The sequence below is a fragment of the Etheostoma spectabile genome, chromosome 19 (genome assembly GCF_008692095.1).
Source record: "Etheostoma spectabile isolate EspeVRDwgs_2016 chromosome 19, UIUC_Espe_1.0, whole genome shotgun sequence".
Taxonomy (NCBI): Eukaryota; Metazoa; Chordata; class Actinopteri; order Perciformes; family Percidae; genus Etheostoma; species Etheostoma spectabile.
This window is the reverse complement of record NC_045751.1, coordinates 3,110,818-3,111,212: the sequence shown is the minus strand read 5'-3', so window position 1 is coordinate 3,111,212 and position 395 is coordinate 3,110,818. Positions and strand designations below refer to the sequence as shown.

Genomic DNA, 395 nt, shown 5'->3' with positions numbered 1-395 from the left:
TGGTGCAGAATTACAGCCACTAGAGACAGTCCCACTATGAGCTTTCCTTACTCCTAATTTTCACCGGTTGCGTAACGGCTGCGGATCCGCTCCGGAACGGCAGCGGAGTCATTAGGTTTCCAATAAAGTCAATGTGTGTCCTTTCACTGACTACGGAACGGCTGCATTCCGACTCTGTCCCAGCACCGGCAATCCGCAGCCCTCCGGAGCAGATACGCAGAGCTTTTTATTTTTTCCGGAGGCTGGAGAGCTCCGCAGCAATTCAGCACACGACAGATAGTGCAGGGCCAGGAAGTCAAGCACAGAAACAAATTAAAACATACGGTTCATTTTCAAAATAAAGTAGGCTGGGGGTGTGTCCTTGACCAACTGCCACTTTGCTTGTTTGAAAGCCA

At 50.1% G+C, this 395-nt stretch overlaps 1 protein-coding gene across 7 annotated transcripts in view; it reads right to left on the bottom strand.

The window, feature by feature from the left end:
- The window catches only part of LOC116707246 (phospholipid-transporting ATPase ABCA1), a 198,336-nt gene that overhangs the window by 41,066 nt on the left and 156,875 nt on the right, over positions 1-395 (bottom strand). The window lies entirely within an intron of this gene.